At 39.6% G+C, this 26,484-nt stretch overlaps 1 long non-coding RNA gene across 1 annotated transcript; it reads right to left on the bottom strand.

Moving 5' to 3' along the window:
• Positions 1–11,104: 11,104 nt before the first annotated feature.
• On the bottom strand, positions 11,105–14,271 carry LOC138956216 (uncharacterized). The gene is made up of 2 exons (XR_011452555.1): positions 14,201–14,271; positions 11,105–12,344 (listed from the first exon to the last, which is right to left on the bottom strand). It is a non-coding gene; the product is annotated as an uncharacterized lncRNA (long non-coding RNA).
• Between the last annotated feature and the right edge of the window lie 12,213 nt (positions 14,272–26,484).

Genomic DNA, 26,484 nt, shown 5'->3' with positions numbered 1-26,484 from the left:
GAACCCGATGGCACACATGCACCCGTCCTCGTAACACTGAGAGTTGGCTGGGCCGCACACACCATCACCACTGCACGCTGTGTGCAGCCAGTCTGACACACACAATAATACACGCATGATTACATTACAAGTAGCCCTCGTCCATCCTTACAGGCACACAACACACCGATAAATTACATTACAAGTAGCCCACATCCATAACTACAGCCGACATACAACACACAGATAAATTACATTACAACACGTAGCCCATAGCCCGCAGTACAGGTACACAATAATACCCAGCTAATGACACAATAATACACAGATAATGACATTACAACAAGTAGCCCACATCCGTCAATACAAACACAATGACATACAGATAACTACATTACAACAAGTGGCCCACATCCGTCAATACAAACACAATAATAACCAGCTAATTAAATATCAGCAAGTAGCCTACATCCATCATTACAGACACAATGATATACATATAACTACATAACAACAAGTAGCCCATATCTAGCATTGCAGACACTCTCCTTGTTCTTATTATTATAGTGGTTAACGGTTAGTTTTGAGGGTGACCATGGGCAGCGCCATTTTGTTGTGAAATACGTCATCAGTTTGTGTACACAGGAAGTTGTGACATCCGTCACACTTTGGGAGGTGTGAACGCAACATTGTTCATCAGTAGAAAGTTGTGTGAAATGGTCATCACTGAGTTTGTGTAACACAGGAAGTTGTGAATTACGTCACCCTATGGGAGGGGTGAAGGCAAAATTGTTCAACAAAAACGAAGGTATCATCATCATAGGTCTAAATGTGCAGGGTCAACCGCAACAAACTCAAACCATTCATAATACACTGCGTCTGAGTGACTTATATACCAACATTTTATTTCTTATTTTCAGCACAGGCATAGGAAAAATCATGAACCAAAATTTTATTTATTTTCTAATTTAACATTTGTTTTACAAATTTGACCATGGTCTTTCAAACATACAGTGACATTAAACATTGATATGTTAAAAAAAAAAGAAAAAACAGGTCGCGTAAGGCGAAAATACAACATTTACTCAAGTATCTGTCGAACAGAATGAAACTGAACGCAATGCAACGCAGCAAGACCGTATACTCGTAGCATCGTCAGTCCACCGCGCACGGCAAAGGCAGTGAAATTGACAAAAAGAGCGGGGTAGTACTTGCGCTGAGAAGGATAGCACGCTTTTCTGTACCTGTTTTCGTTTTAACTTTCTGAGCGTGTTTTTAATCCAAACATATCATATCTATATGTTTTTGGAATCAGGAACCGACAAGAAATAAGATGAAGGTGTTTTTAAATTGATTTGGATAATTTAATTTTGATAATAATTTTTATATTTTTAATTTTCAGAGCTTGTTTTTTATACAAATATAACATATTTATATGTTTTTGGAATCAGAAAATGATAAAGAATAAGATGAACGTAAATTTGGATCGTTTTATAAAAAAAATATTTTTTTTACAATTTTCAGATTTTTAATGACCAAACTCACTCATTAGTTTTTAAGACACCAAGCTGAAATGCAATACCGACGTCCGGGCTTCGTCGAAGATTACTTGACCAAAATTCCAACCAATTTGGTTGAAAAATGAGAGCGTGACAGTGCCGCCTCAACTTTCACGAAAAGCCGGATATGACGTCATCAAAGACATTTATTGAAAAAATGAAAAAAACGTATGGGGATTTCATACCCAGGAACTCTCATGTCCAATTTCATAAAGATCGGTCCAGTAGTTTAGTCTGAATCGCTCTACACACACACACAGACACACACACACACACACGCACACACGCACACACGCACATACACCACGACCCTCGTCTCGATTCCCCCCTCTATGTTAAAACATTTAGTCAAGTTTTGTGTAAAAAGAAGCTTTTGTGCACAAATCAGAAAATACATTGTACATTTTACCTACAGGCCAAACAGTGCCTGTGGCAAAGGACCCAGCAAGTTGCACTGATCTATATTTTTAGATCAATAGCAAGTTGTCAAGAACAGGCGCTTGCATTTGGATGTGTCCAGTGATAGTAGGTTTGGTTGTGATCAATCAGAATAATGTGGGAATAAAAATGTATGACAGTTTGGTATGATGGCATGTAATTCACATATGCTGAAAAGTAATAGTATACATGAACCCCAAGAAAGGTTTAATGTTATGTAAATCAAAATACCAAAATCAAGCACCTATTAATCTGGTCTACGGCGCGGGAAGATTGAGGCCTTCGTAAACGTTCAACGTTGGCCAATAATGATTTTAACAATGTTGTGTCGTTTTGTATTATGTTTTATTTTGTTGATCAATTGATAAATATGTCTTCCCAAAATATCACAAATCAAACAGAAATAAAGTCTTAGAGAACTACAATAATTATTGTTGCGGTCAAAACCTTGCAAGGCCTCAACCGTTCTCACGAGATCAGTTACATTTGTTTCTCTCTCTCTCTCTCTCTCTCTCTCTCTCTCTCTCTCTCTCTCTCTCTCTCTCTCTCTCTCTCTCTCTCTCTCTCTCTCTCTCTCTCTCTCTCTCTGTCTGTCTTTTGCTGTGTCTCCCTCTGACTCTCTCCGCTTCTGTCTTTCTATGTCTGTCTCTGTGTGTGTGTGTGTGTGTGTGTGTGTCTCTCTCTCTCTCTCTCTCTCTCTCTCTCTCTCTCTCTCGCTTTCTCTCTCTCTCATCTGACTCTTGGCACACAGGTCAAAGCAGAGATTAACTTGAGTGCACGTGTACCTATCAGGAGGGGGAGGGGGGTGATTTCTTGAATTAGCTGAGGGCGGTGAACATGTGTCTCAAAGCAGAGGTTAACTTGAGTGCACGTGTACCTAGCAGGAGGGGGGGGGGGGAGTTATTTCTTGAATTAGCTGAGGGCCGGGGAACATGTGTCGTTGTTTGCCGTTGTCATGAGAACAGTTACTTTTGTTTTGTTTCGTTTTTTCCTCTAAATTTTTGCATTTTCACAACAGGCTTTCATCTCTCATACATGGTGTCAATTGAAAAAAAACCCGGAACAAAACAGAAGTAACTTATCTCGTGAGAACGGTAGTGCACTAGTTTGGGGGAAAAAACACGACAGTACCTTATCTCTTTCAACCCGTATGGGGCCCTTCAACATGTGACAGACTGACAAATGCACCGAACCCATTTGGTTCTTCGAGAGAATTTTTCCGTGAAAACCTGTTCAGTGCCTCAGGGTCAGTTGAGGGTCAGTGTCATAAGAGCCTACATGTATGGCCGGACGAAGCCATGTTAACGGAAGGGATATAAGACCGTTTTCAGCGGATTTTCACACTGCTAAAACCTGACTTTTTTGCAGTTGCTTTGTCTGCAATGCCTTAGAACTCTACAAATAGTCAAGCCAGGATTCTACGTGTCCTTGCCAACGCGAAGGTGGAGAGAAGGCGCCTTGAGAACAACGGGTACCTGTCAAGCTGGAAGACTTTTCTTTTAATTTTGCAGTCGCAGCTGACCCCACGTCGTGGGCACACACTTAGGAATCGTAGCTCTGAGTGCAGATTCTTCATTTAGTAAACATACAAACAAGCAAACAACCAAGCAAACAAGTGTGTGTTTGTGTGTGTGTGTGTGTGTGTGTGTGTGTGTGAGTGTGTGTGTGTGTGTGTGTGTGTGTGTGTGTGTGTGTGTGTGTTTTTTCAAACGGTTCAGCGACGTGGGAATCAACGTTCGCAAGTTTGTGACCCCTTGCTTTGGTCTATGTTGTGAGTCACAGTTTTAACCCTAGTAAATGCACAATGTCTGACAAACTTTACGATGTAATACTTGACATGGAATTGACTCTTCACAGCTGGGTGAATTGACTTATGTTTGATTCGCATTTCACGAGCTGCACGGTGCTAGCTGGACAGGGCAGGTGAATATCACTTATCCCGTGCTTGACATCCTGAAGTGTGGACACAAATAACAGAAAACTTGACAACACAGACAATATTTCAATTTTTGCCCGCTGTCACAATGTTTCTCACCTTAGAGTTTTCTCTTTGTCTATTTAAAGCGCCCTTCTGACTCGGTACAAAAGTTCAATAGAAACTTAAATCTCTGAATTTAATTATAAACTACTTAGCCCGGTAGCTCAGTTGGTAGAGCACTGGACTTGTGATCGAAAGGTCGCAGGTTCGAATTCGGGCCGGGACGGACACGGGTCAACTTTATGTGCAGACCCAGAGACGGAAGCCATGTCCCACCCCCGTGTCATCACAATGGCACGTAAAAGACCTTGGTCATTCTTCCATAAGTGCAGGTGGCAGCTGAATACACCTAAACACGCAGACACTTGGGTAGCGCGACTCCGTTGCTGCTAGCTTTCCACTGGGAGGAAGCGACCCGAATTTCCCAGCGATGGGACAATAAAGTAATGAAAATGAAATGAAAATGAAAATGAAAAAGAAAGAATATTTCATTTTCTCTTGTCTACCAAAATTTCTCACCTTTTAAGAATGTTTAATTAAAGCGCCCGCCTGATTTTGGAGCAAAAGTTCAACAGAAACTTAATACTCTGAAATTAATTACACACCTTTTGACCCTAACAAAAATGTTTGGTATTGGTTCACCAACCAAGTTCTCACCTCACCTACGCCTGTGACCCCGCCTCGTGAAAGTTGAGGGGCACTGTCACGCCCTCATTTTTCAACCAAATTGATTGAAATTTTGGTCAAGTAATCTTCGACGAAGCCCGGACTTCGGTATTGCATTTCAGCTTGGTGGCTTAAAAATTAATTAATGACTTTGCTCATTAAAAATCTAAAAATTGTAAAAAAAAATAAAAATTTATAAAACGATCCAAATTTACGTTTATCGTATTTTCCATCATTTGCTGATTCCAAAAACATATAAATATGTTATATTCGGATTAAAAACAGCAAGAGTTCCAAGAACAAGATTAGAACAACTCATTACATCATTACCAGTACGTCATTTGTATTTAGAACACACTTTAGAAAAAAACTCTTCAGCTACAAACCAGTCACCCTCACATGGCGGAGGTGTTTGTCTAAACCACTTACTGAAATGTTTTGAGGTTTAATGACCATACACATGTTGAACCGGTGAGTGTCTTCCGCTGCTTAATTCGCAAATAACTATTTTATTAAAGTCCGCTTGAAACGCTCAAAGATGAAATTCCATGTTAAAAAGTGACAAAAGTTTCACATTTTCCCGTTGTAACAGCTTCCGATGATATTATATGAAAATTCTGATCCTCTGAGAGGATTCCCCGAAACAAAATCAGTTTGTACGCCTAATTTTAATAGAATTGTCCAAACAGTGTCGCTAATATTGTGCTAAAAGATGAATTCTAGAACAATGTCCAGACAGACACCACTTGGCCAAAAAATTTTCAGTGCTGGGAGATGAAAAAAAAAACTACCTCGCTACGCGCGGGCTTCGCCCGCGCTCCGCTTGGATAATAATAATTAAGTAGATGTGTACTGCCGGGCAGTACATACCCCAAGCGAAGTCGTCCATCTGTGTGTACATGATTCTCTCTCTCTCTCTCTCTCTCTCTCTCTCTCTCTCTCTCTCTCTCTCTCTCTCTGTCTTAAAATGTGTCATCGATGACGTGTTTTCATACTTGCTAATGCGGCAGGCTAATCATGACGTCAAATTGAAACTTCTTGAAGTCTCTCAGAAAGGGACATGAAAACCATGTGGGGGTTACTGGTTTGGGCTGAAAAAAAACCCAACTCCACCTAAAATTCAAGCGCCTATGGGGCTGAATTATGCAGCATAAATTGTGAAACATCAGGATATCTCACACTTTCAATTCTGCCATCATGTCAAATCTGACAACAAACCTACCCACAAAATGTCATAAATATCGGTGTAGAATTGAGACTTAACGGTTTTTAACTGCCAAAAATAAGTTTTTTTGACTGGAATAGTTTGTCTTGAAATTCAGTTTGGGACAACGGAGCCACCCACTAAATTTCAAAAAGATAGGTGAAAATAAAAATGTAACGGTTTTCAACTGCCAAAATTATGTTTTTCTTCTGGAAAAGTATGGAGTGAAAATCAGTTGGGGACAACGAACCTACCCACAAAATTTCATAAATATCGATGAAGAATTGAGATTTAACGGTTTTTAACTGCCAAAAATAAGGTTTTTTGTCTGGAAAAGTATGTCTTAAAATTCAGTTTGGGACAACGGACCCACCCACTAAATTTCATAAAGATAGGTGAAGAATTGAAATTTACCGTTTTTTAACTGCCAAAATTATGTCTTTCTTCTGGAAAAGTATAGAGTGAAAATCAGTTGGGGACAACGAACCTACCCACAAAATTTCATAAATATCGGTGAAGAATTGAATTTTAACGGTTTTTAACTGCCAAAATTATGTTTTTCTTCTGGAAAAGTATGGAGTGAAAATAAGTTGGGGACAACAAACCTACCTTTAAAATTTCATAAGAATCAGTGAAGAAATAGGATTTAACGATTTTTTAACGGCCTTTAAATCATTGGTGATGTCATCATAACCCAGTCGTTGTAGTTGTCGTCGTAGTTGTTGGTGTTGTTGTTGTCATGTTCGTTGTCGTGATTGTTGTTGTTCTCGTGTTGTTGTTTTTGTTGTTGTTGTTGTTGTTGTTGTTGTTGTTGTTGTTGTTGTCGTCGTCGTCGTCGATGTCATTTGTTGTTGTTGTTGTTATCGTCGTCGTCGTCGTCATCGTCGTCGTTGTCAGAGGTTATTTCTAAAGATTTCATTGATAGTCTTTGTTCTCGTCACCAAGACTTGCTAAGAACAAGCTTGGAACAGCAAGAGTTCCAAGAACAAGATTAGAACAACTCATTACATCATTACCAGTACGTCATTTGTATTTAGAACACACTTTAGAAAAAAACTCTTCAGCTACAAACCAGTCACCCTCACATGGCGGAGGTGTTTGTCTAAACCACTTACTGAAATGTTTTGAGGTTTAATGACCATACACATGTTGAACCGGTGAGTGTCTTCCGCTGCTTAATTCGCAAATAACTATTTTATTAAAGTCCGCTTGAAACGCTCAAAGATGAAATTCCATGTTAAAAAGTGACAAAAGTTTCACATTTTCCCGTTGTAACAGCTTCCGATGATATTATATGAAAATTCTGATCCTCTGAGAGGATTCCCCGAAACAAAATCAGTTTGTACGCCTAATTTTAATAGAATTGTCCAAACAGTGTTGCTAATATTGTGCTAAAAGATGAATTCTAGAACAATGTCCAGACAGACACCACTTGGCAAAAAATTTTTCAGTGCTGGGAGATGAAAAAAAAAACTACCTCGCTACGCGCGGGCTTCGCCCGCGCTCCGCTTGGATTAAGTAGATGTGTACTGCCGGGCAGTACATACCCCAAGCGAAGTCGTCCATCTGTGTGTACATGATTCTCTCTCTCTCTCTCTGTCTTAAAATGTGTCATCGATGACGTGTTTTCATACTTGCTAATGCGGCAGGCTAATCATGACGTCAAATTGAAACTTCTTGAAGTCTCTCAGAAAGGGACATGAAAACCATGTGGGGGTTACTGGTTTGGGCTGAAAAAAAAACCAACTCCACCTAAAATTCAAGCGCCTATGGGGCTGAATTATGCAGCATAAATTGTGAAACATCAGGATATCTCACACTTTCAATTCTGCCATCATGTCAAATCTGACAACAAACCTACCCACAAAATGTCATAAATATCGGTGTAGAATTGAGACTTAACGGTTTTTAACTGCCAAAAATAAGTTTTTTTGACTGGAATAGTTTGTCTTGAAATTCAGTTTGGGACAACGGAGCCACCCACTAAATTTCAAAAAGATAGGTGAAAATTTAAATGTAACGGTTTTCAACTGCCAAAATTATGTTTTTCTTCTGGAAAAGTATGGAGTGAAAATCAGTTGGGGACAACGAACCTACCCACAAAATTTCATAAATATCGATGAAGAATTGAGATTTAACGGTTTTTAACTGCCAAAAATAAGGTTTTTTGTCTGGAAAAGTATGGAGTGAAAATAAGTTGGGGACAACAAACCTACCTTTAAAATTTCATAAGAATCAGTGAAGAAATAGGATTTAACGATTTTTTAACGGCCTTTAAATCATTGGTGATGTCATCATAACCCAGTCGTTGTAGTTGTCGTCGTAGTTGTTGGTGTTGTTGTTGTCATGTTCGTTGTCGTGATTGTTGTTGTTCTCGTGTTGTTGTTTTTGTTGTTGTTGTTGTTGTTGTTGTTGTTGTTGTTGTCGTCGTCGTCGTCGATGTCATTTGTTGTTGTTGTTGTTATCGTCTGTCGACTAGCCACAGACACAAGCCTGACGAGGTATGCGTGTACTTTATACACGTGGAAGAAACCGGAACCATGCGTCTTTGTTATTGCCGATATCGTTTGGATATCGGCAAAAATGGCCAACTTTCGTAGCGTTATGCTTTGATGATCGGAAAAGGGATGTGTGAGACCATCCAATCACAGCCCCCGAATCCCCCCACGTGTCCATCAGAATAGCTATATACTCACACAACACGGCGAAGGCTCTGCGGCCCACAGAGTATATAGTGGGACCCGATGGCAGAGTTATTTCCGGAAAAGTCTATTGGCTAAAACCACAAAACTGTATAATGGAAGGGCGCTAGGTCTGTGTGACGCTTAGTTCTCGAGATAGGTGTGACCACATGATGTGACGTCATTTATATTTGCGTCATCGAAGATCTTTCGTATTTCAATCAGTGTCATTGCCCAGTTCTATGTGCTACAGTCGTTTTGACTGACTTGACAAGTTGAAAAGAAGAATGACATTTTATTTTGCGAAGCAACTGCATATGAAAAGAAAACAAGTCGCGTAAAGCGAAAATACAATATTTAGTCAAGTAGCTGTCGAACTCACAGAATGAAACTGAACGCAACGCCATTTTTCAGCAAGACCGTATACTCGTAGCGGGGTAGTAGTTGCGCTAAGAAGGATAGCACGCTTTTCTGTACCTCTCTTTGTTTTAACTTTCTGAGCGTGTTTTTAATCCAAACATATCATATCTATATGTTTTTGGAATCAGGAACCGACAAGGAATAAGATGAAAGTGTTTTTAAATTGATTTGGACAATTTAATTTTGATAATAATTTTTATATATTTAATTTTCAGAGTTTGTTTTTAATCCGAATATAACATATTTATATGTTTTTGGAATCAGCAAATGATGGAGAATAAGATAAACGTAAATTTGGATCGTTTTATAAATTTTTATTTTTTTTTACAATTTTCAGATTTTTAATGACCAAAGTCATTAATTAATTTTTAAGCCACCAAGCTGAAATGCAATACCAAACCCCGGGCTTTGTCGAAGATTACTTGACCAAAATTTCAACCAATTTGGTTGAAAAATGAGGGCGTGACAGTGCCGCCTCAACTTTCACGAAAAGCCGGATATGACGTCATCAAAGACATTTATCAAAAAAATGAAAAAAACGTTCGGGGATTTCATACCCAGGAACTCTCATGTCAAATTTCATAAAGATCGGTCCAGTAGTTTAGTCTGAATCGCTCTACACACACACACAGACACACAGACACACGCACATACACCACGACCCTCGTTTCGATTCCCCCTCGATGTTAAAATATTTAGTAAAAACTTGACTAAATATAAAAAAGCGCGGAGAAGTATGTTTGGGTGCTGCAAGATTTTATGACCAACGAATTCTACCTTGGAAGAAAATGAAGATGTCTGCTTTTCGTCTGCTTTGAAGGTTGGGAGATTTTACAGCGCACACGGCCAAATGCAAGTCGTGTTGGACAAGAATGTTGTTATTCTTCTTTCTTCGAAGTACCGAAGATTTGTTCTTGGCCATATTTTCGAGCTGTGCATTGTTATATTATGGAAAAAACACGTTTAAACACAAATTCGCTAAGAAACGATGATCATGCATTTGCTCCGGAACTGCAACGTCAATTTGCCAAAACAAAAAATTCTGGCTCAATACGCGGGAGCAGGCTGGTAGTGTCATATATTGTAATGGGTTTGGAAGTATTGCTCCTTATTTACATAGCACTCCGGTCCTGTTCTTTTTTTTGTCACACCCAAAACCGTTATTTGTTTTGGGCGACGCAGCATTGGTAGGTGTTTCCTCTAACCTATACACCGCTACACGTGAACACTATCCCTGCATGAATACTTACAGTCCAGGCAGGTTCTGCTTCCCTCAGAGTAGTAGAACCCGATGGCACACATGCACCCGTCCTCGTAACACTGAGAGTTGGCTGGGCCGCACACACCATCACCACTGCACGCTGTGTGCAGCCAGTCTGACACACACAATAATACACGCATGATTACATTACAAGTAGCCCTCGTCCATCCTTACAGGCACACAACACACCGATAAATTACATTACAAGTAGCCCACATCCATAACTACAGCCGACATACAACACACAGATAAATTACATTACAACACGTAGCCCATAGCCCGCAGTACAGGTACACAATAATACCCAGCTAATGACACAATAATACACAGATAATGACATTACAACAAGTAGCCCACATCCGTCAATACAAACACAATGACATACAGATAACTACATTACAACAAGTGGCCCACATCCGTCAATACAAACACAATAATAACCAGCTAATTAAATATCAGCAAGTAGCCTACATCCATCATTACAGACACAATGATATACATATGAGCCTGTGCCAAAACGTGCTTGCCAAAATGGGACATTTGGGGTTGAAAACCAAACTGGAAATAATACTGTCTTATCTTTACACACTAATTGACTTTGTATAGTGTAACTATTTCCATAACCAAAAAGATAACTTGGGCTTTACTTTTTGCGAAAAAACAAAAAAACGCATCAACATAGCTGTGTGTCAACTATAACGCGAGACACAGCATTTTCATAAGTATCTTTATAAGTTTTTAACTGATTTGCTTCAAATTTACTCAGCAAGTAAGATTTACATCCCAAAAGAGATTCATTGAGGAACTTCTAAAATGGACCTTGTATTTTGAAAAATAAGACACCCATCACTGTGTCCTGAGTTACAGTTGACACACTCCAGTCACAAGAAATCCTGTAAAAAAATTAAAAACAGAGAAGATGTTTCAAAGACTAGAATATTTTATTAAAACCATCATTTGCAATTCAAACAAACCTCAAAATCACATGAAAAAGAAAGCAAAGTAGAAAAACTAGTCCCTGCTGTGTCAACTGTAACGGGGTCAAGGAAGACATGAAAATGGCACTGTGTCTCATGTTCCGGTTGACACACAAAGTCAGGAACACACACTGTAATGTGACAAGAGAATAAGAAATGCCAAAATGCCAGGTGTTACATGCAGGAAGTGCAAAATAAGGATAAGATGTCTTCAAATGTACAAATTCATTGGAAAATGGATGGCAAGAATCTCAAAAACACAACAGAAAACTAACCAAAACATTCCCAAATAGTGGTATATTTACACCATCAGCTTATACAGAAAGTTCCTGCAGTTAATGTTCGTGAACATTACATTCCAGTCTGAACGAGTCAAAAGTCATTAAACAAACAATTTTGCACTCAAAACTGGTTAAATAAAAATGAAAAATTAAAACGCAAGTTAATGGAGAAAACAAGGTAAAATTACAAACGCCCAAGGGAAATGTCAATCTCATGAATATCCTCCACATCCACACATTAAGTGTCACTTGCACTCTCAAATAGTCATGCACATAATCAAAGAAACACATGGCACACTAGCACCCTACAAAGGTAAATACAAGACTTGATCAATCACAAATTGGTAATCAGAGATTTAAAAAAAAATGTGCACCTCTACCAATAAATACACACAAGCATTCAAAGTACCACAATGTACAAGACTAGAGAAAATCACAGATCAGCTTTCACACATAGCTTTAGCTGCCAATGCCTACATGTAAAATAATATGATAATGATAACTGCAAAGTTCGTAAAATTGGCTTCCCCCATCAAATAAATTAATCTACTCGGGCTATGCATGATCAGCAAACTTGCCAGACTGTCACTGTCAGAAGGGAATCAGACCAAACCAGATGCAGACCTGTTTACACTAAACCCGAGGCAAGAGTACTTTCCCAAAACGTTGAGTGTATTTTTCAAAAAGTTGGTGTACTTTGCAAGCAAAGCCATACGCGTGGGTGCAAACGTGTTTGTGTAAGAATAGCATGTCTTCTGTTCCTCTCCAAAGTTCGTTCATGGCAGACATCGTAGCGTTCAGGGTCCAGCTTTAGCCGTTGTCTGTACTCTTTGGATCGCTCGTTGTTCTGCTTCCGGACTCGTTCAGCCTGGGGTGACAATCTGACTTGCAGTCGCAGACCTTACAATCACGAAAAAGAAATGAGGCTCAAGTACAAGACAGAAAAATATTTGCCCACAGCACATCTAGAATTTAATGACATGTTCAAGTGCAGTTTCTACAGCACTGACCCCTGTCTCTTCTACCTCTCCCAGATAAATGTAACATTTCACTTTTAAGAGCAACAATACCACTTCTAACATCAGTCCTAAGAACTAAGACTGTACTGGATTTCCTACAAAGAGATGTGTCTAAGTTGACCCAATCACCATAAATTAATATGCTTTCATCTGCAGAGTCATTTATTTACAAGGCTGGAAATTGAGGTAACTAAAAAAACAAGTAACAAAGGACATAAAACAATACTGTGTCCTTCCCAAGAAAAGTTACGGTCGACATGCATTCCTCGTAAATCAAAGCTACAAACATTAAAAAAAAAAAACCACAACCCTAAACTCTCAATTCCAAAAGTTAAAAGTAAAACGCAGACCTTAAATAGAAAAGAAAGGCATACGTATGTAAATGCATAGCTGTCCAAAAATACTTTGTGTCATTCGTAACCGAGACACAGTGAGAGTTACATGTCTTGCGTTACGATTGACGCAAGAAGATCCCCGAGTGGCCTTCTCGAAAAATATTTCACAACCAAACCAAGAACAAGTCGCTTAAGGCGAAAATACAACATTTAGTCAAGTAGCTGTCGAACTCACAGAATGAAACTGAACGCAATGCAATTTTTCAGCAAGACCGTATACTCGTAGCATCGTCAGTCCACCGCTCATGACAAAGGCAGGGAAATTGACAAGAAGAGCGGGGTAGTAGTTGCGCTAAGAAGGATAGCACGCTTTTCTGTACCACTCTTCGTTTGAACTTTCTGAGCGTGTTTTTAATCCAAACATATCATATCTATATGTTTTTTGGAATCAGGAACCGACAAGGAATAAGATGAAAGTGTTTTTAAATTGATTTCGACAATTTAATTTTGATTATAGTTTTTATATTTTTAATTTTCAGAGCTTGTTTTTAATCTAAATATAACATATTTATATGTTTTTAGAATCAGAAAATGATGAAGAATAAGATGAACGTAAATTTGGATCGTTTTATAAAAAAAATGTTGTTTTTACAATTTTCAGATTTTTAATGACCAAAGTCATTAATTAATTTTTAAGCCACCAAGCTGAAATGCAATACCGAAGTCCGGCCTTCGTCGAAAATTGCTTGGCCAAAATTTTAATCAATTTGATTGAAAAATGAGGGTGTGACAGTGCCGCCTCAACTTTTACAAAAATCCGGATATGACGTCATCAAAGGTTTTTATCGAAAAAACGAAAAAAACGTTCGGGGATATCATTCCCAGGAACTTTCATGTAAAATTTCATAAAGATCGGTCCAGCAGTTTGGTTTGAATCGCTCTACACGCACGCACACACACACGCACGCACGCACACACTCACACACACACATACACCACGACCCTCGTTTCGATTCCCCCTCTATGTTAAAACATTTAGTCAAAACTTGACTAAATATAAAAACAAGTCCGAAAACTCATACATTACTTGCTAATCCAAGCGGAACCATTGTTTGCTGTTGCTATTGCTAGCCGTGAAAATGTTCAGTCGATCGTAACAAAGACATCACAGAATATGGATCGATCGTAACGAAACTGTCCCTGTGTCTTAATTCAGCTTCAACGAACTTTTTCAGTCCAGACAAATGCTTAAAATATGAAAGGAAGAATCACCCAGAACATATTCTTTGCTACTAGCTATAACACAGCGAATAAGTAAAAAAACTTGAAGAATTTTGAGTCGATCGTAACTTTATGTCGATCGTAACGCTCATCAAACAGGAGACATGAAACGAAAACTTACCTTCCCTGCGAAAGTCGGCCATCCGTGTAGCAAAATGGAGTCCAACTGCGTGCGTGTAACGTTTTTGCTATTTATAACAACAGCCCCGATACTTCCGCGGTCATTTAAAATAAGTTATTGAATATTGAGCGATCGTAACAAAAAGACATGAAAATTGCATTCAACCTAAAAACTTCTCAAAACTATTTAAAATACTTTTATTTTAAATCAATTGTTTGCAAATCAAATAAAACTTTTTATTTACTGCTGCTTACAACTTTCGGTTGCGATAATGACGTTCGTAGATTCGAAAATCGAGGGACGTATCGTGAGTTCGCTGGAGACACAGGGAGTTACGATCGCTATGGACGTTTTTGACGTCAAATATTTTGCCAATAAACATCTTTTTTTTCGTAGACATCATCTTTTCGTGGTAATTTAGGGTACATTTATCAATATTATGGGCACTGTTTCTAACTTGCCGACGGAGATTTCTGGACCGCGGACGAACAAAACACCATGTACGGAATGTCCCACTTTTAAGTCGCCGGATTTGCTCGCTTCGGCTAACATTTTTATTTTTTTCATGTAGGTGTAATGCATGCAAGCTTCTGAAACTGTCTTTGCTATGTCTTTAACATACATGCTTTCAAACTGTTCAGTGCTTTTTGCGATTGAAAGTGCGGTTGATGAACAGTAATGCATGAACATGTCGGCTCTTTCGGCAGACCACGTTTTGGCACAGGCTCATATAACTACATAACAACAAGTAGCCCATATCTAGCATTGCAGACACTCTCCTTGTTCTTATTATTATAGTGGTTAACGGTTAGTTTTGAGGGTGACCATGGGCAGCGCCATTTTGTTGTGAAATACGTCATCAGTTTGTGTACACAGGAAGTTGTGACATCCGTCACACTTTGGGAGGTGTGAACGCAACATTGTTCATCAGTAGAAAGTTGTGTGAAATGGTCATCACTGAGTTTGTGTAACACAGGAAGTTGTGAATTACGTCACCCTATGGGAGGGGTGAAGGCAAAATTGTTCAACAAAAACGAAGGTATCATCATCATAGGTCTAAATGTGCAGGGTCAACCGCAACAAACTCAAACCATTCATAATACACTGCGTCTGAGTGACTTATATACCAACATTTTATTTCTTATTTTCAGCACAGGCATAGGAAAAATCATGAACCAAAATTTTATTTATTTTCTAATTTAACATTTGTTTTACAAATTTGACCATGGTCTTTCAAACATACAGTGACATTAAACATTGTTATGTTAAAAAAAAAAGAAAAAACAGGTCGCGTAAGGCGAAAATACAACATTTACTCAAGTATCTGTCGAACAGAATGAAACTGAACGCAATGCAACGCAGCAAGACCGTATACTCGTAGCATCGTCAGTCCACCGCGCACGGCAAAGGCAGTGAAATTGACAAAAAGAGCGGGGTAGTACTTGCGCTGAGAAGGATAGCACGCTTTTCTGTACCTGTTTTCGTTTTAACTTTCTGAGCGTGTTTTTAATCCAAACATATCATATCTATATGTTTTTGGAATCAGGAACCGACAAGAAATAAGATGAAGGTGTTTTTAAATTGATTTGGATAATTTAATTTTGATAATAATTTTTATATTTTTAATTTTCAGAGCTTGTTTTTTATACAAATATAACATATTTATATGTTTTTGGAATCAGAAAATGATAAAGAATAAGATGAACGTAAATTTGGATCGTTTTATAAAAAAAATATTTTTTTTACAATTTTCAGATTTTTAATGACCAAACTCACTCATTAGTTTTTAAGACACCAAGCTGAAATGCAATACCGACGTCCGGGCTTCGTCGAAGATTACTTGACCAAAATTCCAACCAATTTGGTTGAAAAATGAGAGCGTGACAGTGCCGCCTCAACTTTCACGAAAAGCCGGATATGACGTCATCAAAGACATTTATTGAAAAAATGAAAAAAACGTATGGGGATTTCATACCCAGGAACTCTCATGTCCAATTTCATAAAGATCGGTCCAGTAGTTTAGTCTGAATCGCTCTACACACACACACAGACACACACACACACACACACACACACACACACACACACACGCACATACACCACGACCCTCGTCTCGATTCCCCCCTCTATGTTAAAACATTTAGTCAAGTTTTGTGTAAAAAGAAGCTTTTGTGCACAAATCAGAAAATACATTGTACATTTTACCTACAGGCCAAACAGTGCCTGTGGCAAAGGACCCAGCAAGTTGCACTGATCTATATTTTTAGATCAATAGCAAGTTGTCAAGAACAGGCGCTTGCATTTGGATGTGTCCAGTGATAGTAGGTTTGGTTGTGATCAATCAGAATAATGTGGGAATAAAAATGTATGACAGTTTGGTATGATGGCATGTAATTCACATATGCTGAAAAGTAATAGTATACATGAACCCCAAGAAAGGTTTAATGTTATGTAAATCAAAATACCAAAATCAAGCACCTATTAATCTGGTCTACGGCGCGGGAAGATTGAGGCCTTCGTAAACGTTCAACGTTGGCCAATAATGATTTTAACAATGTTGTGTCGTTTTGTATTATGTTTTATTTTGTTGATCAATTGATAAATATGTCTTCCCAAAATATCACAAATCAAACAGAAATAAAGTCTTAGAGAACTACAATAATTATTGTTGCGGTCAAAACCTTGCAAGGCCTCAACCGTTCTCACGAGATCAGTTACATTTGTTTCTCTCTCTCTCTCTCTCTCTCTCTCTCTCTCTCTCTCTCTCTCTCTCTCTCTCTCTCTCTCTCTCTCTCTCTCTCTTTCTCTCTCTCTCTCTCTCTCTCTCTCTCTCTCTCTCTCTCTCTCTCTCTCTCTCTCTGTCTTTTGCTGTGTCTCCCTCTGACTCTCTCCGCTTCTGTCTTTCTATGTCTGTCTCTGTGTGTGTGTGTGTGTGTGTGTGTGTGTGTGTCTCTCTCTCTCTCTCTCTCTCTCTCTCTCTCTCTCTCTCTCGCTTTCTCTCTCTCTCATCTGACTCTTGGCACACAGGTCAAAGCAGAGATTAACTTGAGTGCACGTGTACCTATCAGGAGGGGGAGGGGGGTGATTTCTTGAATTAGCTGAGGGCGGTGAACATGTGTCTCAAAGCAGAGGTTAACTTGAGTGCACGTGTACCTAGCAGGAGGGGGGGGGGGGGGAGTTATTTCTTGAATTAGCTGAGGGCCGGGGAACATGTGTCGTTGTTTGCCGTTGTCATGAGAACAGTTACTTTTGTTTTGTTTCGTTTTTTCCTCTAAATTTTTGCATTTTCACAACAGGCTTTCATCTCTCATACATGGTGTCAATTGAAAAAAAACCCGGAACAAAACAGAAGTAACTTATCTCGTGAGAACGGTAGTGCACTAGTTTTGGGGAAAAAACACGACAGTACCTTATCTCTTTCAACCCGTATGGGGCCCTTCAACATGTGACAGACTGACAAATGCACCGAACCCATTTGGTTCTTCGAGAGAATTTTTCCGTGAAAACCTGTTCAGTGCCTCAGGGTCAGTTGAGGGTCAGTGTCATAAGAGCCTACATGTATGGCCGGACGAAGCCATGTTAACGGAAGGGATATAAGACCGTTTTCAGCGGATTTTCACACTGCTAAAACCTGACTTTTTTGCAGTTGCTTTGTCTGCAATGCCTTAGAACTCTACAAATAGTCAAGCCAGGATTCTACGTGTCCTTGCCAACGCGAAGGTGGAGAGAAGGCGCCTTGAGAACAACGGGTACCTGTCAAGCTGGAAGACTTTTCTTTTAATTTTGCAGTCGCAGCTGACCCCACGTCGTGGGCACACACTTAGGAATCGTAGCTCTGAGTGCAGATTCTTCATTTAGTAAACATACAAACAAGCAAACAACCAAGCAAACAAGTGTGTGTTTGTGTGTGTGTGTGTGTGTGTGTGTGTGTGTGAGTGTGTGTGTGTGTGTGTGTGTGTGTGTGTGTGTGTGTGTTTTTCAAACGGTTCAGCGACGTGGGAATCAACGTTCGCAAGTTTGTGACCCCTTGCTTTACTTGTGAGCATAGACCATTTATCCTGGACCGCCAACTAGCTCTCTCTCCGCTCTTTCTCTCTATTACGAGGTAGCGGCCCCTCGCATTTAGGAACGAAGAGAGGTACAGAAAAGCGTGCTATCCTTCTCAGCGCAACTACTACCCCGCTCTTCTTGGCCTTTCAGAAATCAGGGGGATGTCATATCCGGTGTCGATTGTAAACATGGACGAAGTTGCCGAGGTAAGTTCTGAAAATGCTAAAATAAACTCAGCTAAAGTGCATATGGAACATGTTTTTCGATGAGTTTTGTTAAGTTTAGTTTGGAGTTTGAGAAAATCCAGTTCATTGTCACCTCCCATTGTCACAAATAACTGGAGCGTGCTTTCTTTTCACTGTCTTTCAAACCGGACGCTAAGCGCCCCTGTGAAAGTCGAGCGTCGTAACCTCGAAGGGTCACGTGACGAGTTGGCGGTCCAGGCTATTTGGTCTATGTTGTGAGTCACAGTTTTAACCCTAGTAAATGCACAATGTCTGACAAACTTTACGATGTAATACTTGACATGGAATTGACTCTTCACAGCTGGGTGAATTGACTTATGTTTGATTCGCATTTCACGAGCTGCACGGTGCTAGCTGGACAGGGCAGGTGAATATCACTTATCCCGTGCTTGACATCCTGAAGTGTGGACACAAATAACAGAAAACTTGACAACACAGACAATATTTCAATTTTTGCCCGCTGTCACAATGTTTCTCACCTTAGAGTTTTCTCTTTGTCTATTTAAAGCGCCCTTCTGACTCGGTACAAAAGTTCAATAGAAACTTAAATCTCTGAATTTAATTATAAACTACTTAGCCCGGTAGCTCAGTTGGTAGAGCACTGGACTTGTGATCGAAAGGTCGCAGGTTCGAATTCGGGCCGGGACGGACACGGGTCAACTTTATGTGCAGACCCAGAGACGGAAGCCATGTCCCACCCCCGTGTCATCACAATGGCACGTAAAAGACCTTGGTCATTCTTCCATAAGTGCAGGTGGCAGCTGAATACACCTAAACACGCAGACACTTGGGTAGCGCGACTCCGTTGCTGCTAGCTTTCCACTGGGAGGAAGCGACCCGAATTTCCCAGCGATGGGACAATAAAGTAATGAAAATGAAATGAAATGAAAATGAAAATGAAAAAGAAAGAATATTTCATTTTCTCTTGTCTACCAAAATTTCTCACCTTTTAAGAATGTTTAATTAAAGCGCCCGCCTGATTTTGGAGCAAAAGTTCAACAGAAACTTAATACTCTGAAATTAATTACACACCTTTTGACCCTAACAAAAATGTTTGGTATTGGTTCACCAACCAAGTTCTACTTACCTTAAAAAAGAACAAGTCGCGTAAGGCGAAAATACAATATTTAGTCAAGTAGCTGTCGAACTCACAGAATGAAACTGAACGCAATGCCATTTTTCAGCAAGACCGTATACTCGTAGCATCGTCAGTCCACCGCTCATGGCAAAGGCAGTGAAATTGACAAGAAGAGCGGTGTAGTAGTTGCGCTAAGAAGGATAGCACGCTTTTCTGTACCTCTCTTTGTTTTAACTTTCTGAGCGTGTTTTTAATCCAAACATATCATATCTATATGTTTTTGGAATCAGGAACCGACAAGGAATAAGATGAAAGTGTTTTTAAATTGATTTGGACAATTTAATTTTGATAATAATTTTTATATATTTAATTTTCAGAGCTTGTTTTTTTTTATACAAATATAACATATTTATATGTTTTTGGAATCAGAAAATGATAAAAAATAAGATGAACGTAAATTTGGATCGTTTTATAAAAAAAATATTTTTTTTACAATTTTCAGATTTTTAATGACCAAACTCACTCATTAGTTTTTAAGCCACCAAGCTGAAATGCAATACCGAAGTCCGGCCTTCGTCGAAGATTACTTGACCAAAATGTCAACCAGTTTGGTTGAAAAATGAGAGCGTGACATTGCCGCCTCAACTTTCACGAAAAGCCGAATATGACGTCATCAAAGACATTTATTGAAAAAATGAAAAAAATGTACGGGGATTTCATACCCAGGAACTCTCATGTCAAATTTCATAAAGATCGGTCCAGTAGTTTAGTCTGAATCGCTCTACACACACACACAAACAGACAGACAGACAGACAGACACACACACACACACACACACACACACACACACACACACACACGCACGCACATACATCACGACCCTCGTCTCGATTCCCCCCTCTATGTTAAAACATTTAGTCAAGTTTTGTGTAAAAAGAAGCTTTTGTGCATAAATCAGAAAATACATTGTACATTTTACCTACAGGCCAAACAGTGTCTGTGGCAAAGGACCCAGCAAGTTGCACTGATCTATATTTTTAGATCAATAGCAAGTTGTCAAGAACAGGCGCTTGCATTTGGATGTGTCCAGTGATAGTAGGTTTGGTTGTGATCAATCAGAATAATGTGGGAATAAAAATGTATGACAGTTTGGTATGATGGCATGTAATTCACATATGCTGAAAAGTAATAGTATACATGAACCCCAAGAAAGGTTTAATGTTATGTAAATCAAAATACCAAAATCAAGCACCTATTAATCTGGTCTACGGCGCGGGAAGATTGAGGCCTTCGTAAACGTTCAACGTTGGCCAATAATGATTTTAACAATGTTGTGTCGTTTTGTATTATGTTTTATTTTGTTGATCAATTGATAAATATGTCTTCTCCCGCAGTGGGGCACTGCGGTTATGAAATTAAAGGCCCCTCCTGTTTTTGGAACCGCAGGAGCTTTCTAGTTTGCTGTTAGGTAGATTTTTGGTTCCTCTTTCCTGTCATGCTCTCTTTTTCTTCATGAATTCTTTTCTTTTTTCTGCCTTCTTGCTCATTCACCTGTATTTTTTCCAAAAATCTCTTCTCTTTCCGCTTGTCTCGCGATTCATGTATAGTTTAATCTGTTAGTGTTCTGATGTAAGTCCAGCAGTAGATAGGTTAAGCCTATTTTAACATACTGGAAACTGGTAATCTTCCAGTAGGTATTAATTTAGTTTTACTAAAGCCTGCTGGGACACAAGTAATGGGTTAGTGCATTTGTAAACAGGAATCGCTTGACAAGTGGCCCCCTTCATCCCCCCCTTCCTCGTCCTGATATGGCTCTGCGTAGTCGGCTGGACGTTAAGCAACAAATAAACAAAACAAAACAAAAATATGTCTTCCCAACATATCACAAATCAAACAGAAATAAAGTCTTAGAGAACTACAATAATTATTGTTGCTGTCTTCTTCTTCTTCTTCTTCTGCGTTCGTGGGCTGAAACTCCCACGTACACTCGTGTTTTTTGCACGAGTGGAATTTTACGTGTATGACCGTTTTTACCCCGCCATTAAGGCAGCCATACGCCGCTTTCGGAGGAAGCATGCTGGATATTTTCGTGTTTCCATAACCCACCGAACTCTGACATGGATTACAGGATCTTTTCCGTGCGCACTTGGTCTTGTGCTTGCGTGTACACACGAAGGGGGATAAGCCACTGGCAGGTCTGCACATAAGTTGACCTGGGAGATCGGAAAAATCTCCACACTTAACCCACCAGGCGGCCGCGACCGGGATTCGAACCCTCGACCTTCCGATTAAGAGGCCGACGTCTTACCACCACGCCACAGCGCCCGTCATTGTTGCCGTCAAAACCTTGCAAGGCCTCAACCGTTCCCACGAGATCAGTTACATTTGTTTCTCTCTCTCTCTCTCTCTCTCTCTCTCTCTCTCTCTCTCTCTCTCTCTCTCTCTCTCTCTCTCTCTCTCTCTCTCTCTCTCTCTCTCTCTCTCTCTCTCTCTCTGTCTGTCTGTATGTATGTCTTTGGCTGTGTCTCCCTCTGACTCTCTCCGCTTCTGTCTTTCTATGTCTGTCTCTGTCTCTGTGTGTGTGTGTGTGTCTCTCTCTCTCTCTCTCTCTCTCTCGCTCTCGCTTTCTCTCTCTCTCATCTGACTCTTGGCACACAGGTAAAAGCAGAGGTTAACTTGAGTGCACGTGTACCTAGCAGGAGAGGGGGTGGGGGGTGGGGGGTGATTTCTTGAATTAGCTGAGGGCGGTGAACATGTGTCTCAAAGCAGAGGTTAACTTGAGTGCACGTGTACCTAGCAGGAGGGGGGGGGGGGGGAGTTATTTCTTGAATTAGCTGAGGGCCGGTGAACATGTGTCGTTGTTTGCCGTTGTCATGAGAACAGTTACTTTTGTTTTGTTTCGTTTTTTCCTCTAAATTTTTGCATTTTCACAACAGGCTTTCATCTCTCATACATGGTGTCAATTGAAAAAAAACCGGAACAAAACAGAAGTAACTTATCTCGTGAAAACGGTAGTGCACTAGTTTGGGGAAAAAAACACGACAGTACCTTATCTCTTTCAACCCGTATGGGGCCCTTCAACATGTGACAGACTGACAAATGCACCGAACCCATTTGGTTCTTCGAGAGAATTTTTCCGTGAAAACCTGTTCAGTGCCTCAGGGTCAGCTCAGGGTCAGTGTGTTAAGAGCCTACATGTATGGCCGGACGAAGCCATGTTAACGGAAGGGATATAAGACCGTTTTCAGCGGATTATCACACTGCTAAAACCTGACTTTTTTGCAGTTGCTTTGTCTGCAATGCCTTAGAACTCTACAAATAGTCAAGCCAGGATTCTGCGTGTCCTTGCCAACGCGAAGGTGGAGAGAAGGCGCCTTGAGAACAACGGGTACCTGTCAAGCTGGAAGACTTTTCTTTTAATTTTGCAGTCGCAGCTGACCCCACGTCGTGGGCACACACTTAGGAATCGTAGCTCTGAGTGCAGATTCTTCATTTAGTAAACATACAAACAAGCAAACAACCAAGCAAACAAGTGTGTGTTTGTGTGTGTAGGTGTGTGTGTGTGTGTGTGTGTGTGTGTTTGTTTTTCAAACGGTTCAGCGACGTGGGAATCAACGTTCGCAAGTTTGTGACCCCTTGCTTTACTTGTGAGTCACAGTTTTAACCCTAGTAAATGCACAATGTCTGACAAACTTTACGATGTAATACTTGACATGGAATTGACTCTTCACAGCTGGGTGAATTGACTTATGTTTGATTCTCAATTCACGAGCTGAACGGTGCTAGCTGGACAGGGCAGGTGAATATCACTTATCCCGTGCTTGACATCCTGAAGTGTGGACACAAATAACAGAAAACTTGACAACACAGACAATATTTCAATTTTTGCCCGCTGTCACAATGTTTCTCACCTTAGAGTTTTCTCTTTGTCTATTTAAAGCGCCCTTCTGACTCGGTACAAAAGTTCAATAGAAACTTAAATCTCTGAATTTAATTATAAACTACTTAGCCCGGTAGCTCAGTTGGTAGAGCACTGGACTTGTGATCGAAAGGTCGCAGGTTCGAATTCGGGCCGGGACGGACACGGGTCAACTTTATGTACAGACCCAGAGACGGAAGCCATGTCCCACCCCCGTGTCATCACAATGGCACGTAAAAGACCTTGGTCATTCTTCCATAAGTGCAGGTGGCTGAATACACCTAAACACGCAGACACTTGGGTAGCGCGACTCCGTTGCTGCTAGCTTTCCACTGGGAGGAAGCGACCCGAATTTCCCAGCGATGGGACAATAAAGTAATGAAAATGAAATGAAATGAAATGAAAATGAAAAAGAAAGAATATTTCATTTTCTCTTGTCTACCAAAATTTCTCACCTTTTAAGAATGTTTAATTAAAGCGCCCGCCTGATTTTGGAGCAAAAGTTCAACAGAAACTTAATACTCTGAAATTAATTACACACCTTTTGACCCCCAAAAAAATGTTTGGTATTGGTTCACCAACCAAGTTCCACTTACCTTAAAAAAGAACGAGTCGCGTAAGGCGAAAATACAATATTTAGTCAAGTAGCTGTCGAACTCACAGAATGAAACTGAACGCAATGCCATTTTTCAGCAAGACCGTATACTCGTAGCATCGTCAGTCCACCGCTCACGGCAAAGGCAGTGAAATTGACAAGAAGAGCGGGGGAGTAGTTGCGCTGAGAAGGATAGCACGCTTTTCTGTACCTCTCTTCGTTTTAACTTTCTGAGCGTGTTTTTAATCCAAACATATCATATCTATATGTTTTTGGAATCAGGAACCGACAAGGAATAAAATGAAAGTGTTTTTAAATTGATTTCGAAAATTTAATTTTGATAATAAATTTTATATATTTAATTTTCAGAGCTTGTTTTTAATCCAAATATAACATATTTATATGTTTTTGGAATCAGCAAATGATGGAGAATAAGATGAACGTACATTTGGATCGTTTTATAAATTATTAATTTTTTTTTACAATTTGTAAGATTTTTAATGATCAAAGTCATTTGTTAAGCCACCAAGCTGAAATGCAATACCGAAGTCCGGGCTTCGTTGAGCATTACTTGACCAAAATTTCAACCAATTTGGTTGAAAAATGAGGGCGTGACAGTGCCGCCTCAACTTTCACGAAAAGCCGAATATGACGTCATCAAAGACATTTATAAAAAAAATGAAAAAATGTCTGGGAATATCATATTCAGGAACTCTCATGTCAAATTTCATAAAGATCGGTCCAGTAGTTTAGTCTTGACTAAATGTAAAAAGCAAGAAAAAAAGAGGAAAAAAGCAAGAAAAATAAAAGCAAACAAACAAGCAAACAAGCAAACAAATAAAGAAATAAGGGAAGAGTCGAAACAAAGAAATCCCTCACATGTGTCCTCAAAAACACAACAGCCAAAGAACAAATGACGCTTTTTATATTTAGTCAAGTTTTGACTAAATATTTTAACATCGAGGGGGAATCGAAACGAGGGTTGTGGTGTATGTGCGTGTGTCTGTGTGTCTGTGTGTCTGTGTGTGTCTGTGTGTGTGTGTGTGTGTGTGTGTGTGTGTGTGTGTGTGTAGAGCGATTCAGACTAAACTACTGGACCGATCTTTATGAAATTTGACATGAGAGTTCCTGGGTATGAAATCCCCGAACGTTTTTTTCATTTTTTTGATAAATGTCTTTGATGACGTCATATCCGGCTTTTCGTGAAAGTTGAGGGGCACTGTCACGCCCTCATTTTTCAACCAAATTGATTGAAATTTTGGTCAAGTAATCTTCGACGAAGCCCGGACTTCGGTATTGCATTTCAGCTTGGTGGCTTAAAAATTAATTAATGACTTTGCTCATTAAAAATCTAAAAATTGTAAAAAAAAATAAAAATTTATAAAACGATCCAAATTTACGTTTATCGTATTTTCCATCATTTGCTGATTCCAAAAACATATAAATATGTTATATTCGGATTAAAAACAAGCTCTGAAAATTAAATATATAAAAATTATTATCAAATTTTTTTTTTCGAAATCAATTTAAAAACACTTTCATCTTATTCCTTGTTGGTTCCTGATTCCAAAAACATATAGATATAATATGTTTGGATTAAAAACACGCTCAGAAAGTTAAAACGAAGAGAGGTACAGAAAAGCGTGCTATCCTTCTCAGCGTAACGAATACCCCGCTCTTCTTGTCAATTCCACGGGCACTGCCTTTGCCACGGGCGGTGGAGTGACGATGCTACGAGTAAACGGTCTTGCTGCGTTGCGTTGCGTTCAGTTTCATTCTGTGAGTTCGACAGCTACTTGACTAAATATTGTATTTTCGCTTTACGCGACTTGTTTTGAGTTCAGGCAGTATCCTAAATTTAATGAATTTCGAAGAAGTTGTCCGTTGTCACAGTTTTCTATGTTGAGGCGGATAACAAGTAAAGGTGTCTTCCTTACCGTGAAGCTGTATATGAAGAAGTATGTATCACCACAGATTTGTCTAACGTTTACATTGGACTTAGACACATACCAGCATTCGATGGCCCGGCTAATTTTTGTGCAGAGTGGTGTTTTTCTGATTTAATGTTTTAACAGACACCTTCGTCAATCGGCTAAATTAATTCAGCACAAAATTCTCGCTTCGCATGGAAAGCAGCTAGACTCCAGAGTTTTGAGAATGAGTCCGAGTAAGGATAAGGATAAGATTGTATCTTTTGTCCTTTGAGGTTACCCTCATGGAAATTCGGGCTGCTTTCTCACTGAAGCCAGCGCCGCTACTGACTGAGCTATTTATTTTCCTGAGTAGAAGCATGCTCTTCTTGCATGACAAAGGTGGCCAGATTTATGGTGGTCGTGAATTACGCGATCAGTTACAGAGGGACGGAAGGAGGGTATTCAAGCCATATTCCAGAAGAA

This window comes from Littorina saxatilis, unplaced genomic scaffold (assembly GCF_037325665.1).
Source record: "Littorina saxatilis isolate snail1 unplaced genomic scaffold, US_GU_Lsax_2.0 scaffold_569, whole genome shotgun sequence".
In the NCBI taxonomy this organism is placed as follows: Eukaryota; Metazoa; Mollusca; class Gastropoda; order Littorinimorpha; family Littorinidae; genus Littorina; species Littorina saxatilis.
This window is presented reverse-complemented; position numbering and strand designations above follow the sequence as displayed.